Below are 680 nucleotides of genomic sequence, written 5' to 3'. Positions count from 1 at the left end.
CAGCTGCTGCAACTGCAGCAGCAGCTGCTGCTGCAGCTGCAGCAAAGGGGCGCCTCCACTGTGCTGCAGTTTGTTCGTTTCTAAGCGGCTGCCTGGCTGCTGCTGCAGTGTCTACTGGTGCAGTTGCTGCTGCTGCCGTCGCTAATGCTGCCTTGCTGCTGCTGCCTCTGCTGCTGCTGTTGCCTCGCTCCGGCCGCAAATGCAGGAAACACCAGCAGCAGCAGCAGCAGCAGCAGCACAAGTGCAGTCGCCGGCGCGTTGCGCAGTGCTGCTGCTGCGGGGCTGCTTCAAATGCTACAGGCGCCGCCGCTGCTGCTGCTGCTGCTGCTGCTGCTGCTGCTAGCGAGGGTTCAGCTGCGCTGGGGGCCCCAAAGGAGACAGCGCGCGGTAACGAGCAGCAGCACGGCGGTGTCTCTTTTTGTGCAGCAAATTGAGTTGCTGCAGGTGGTGCCGTTGCAGCGGTTCGTGCTGCTGCTGCTGCTGCTGCTGCTGCCTCGCTGCTGCTCCCTGCTGCTGCTGCCTGTGCTGCCTGTGCCGCTGCTGCTGCACCCCCGGCCACAGCCGCTTCAAAGCCCCTGCAGCAACAGCATGCCAGCTGCTGCTGCTGCTGCTAATTGTCCCCTCGCGAGCAGCAGCAGAACAGCGATGCACAATATTCCACTGAGAGTCCCAACTCTGCT

Source organism: Eimeria tenella, genomic scaffold, assembly GCF_000499545.2.
Source record: "Eimeria tenella Houghton genomic scaffold, Eth_scaff2980, whole genome shotgun sequence".
In the NCBI taxonomy this organism is placed as follows: Eukaryota; Apicomplexa; class Conoidasida; order Eucoccidiorida; family Eimeriidae; genus Eimeria; species Eimeria tenella.
Note: the sequence above shows the minus strand (reverse complement) of the source record.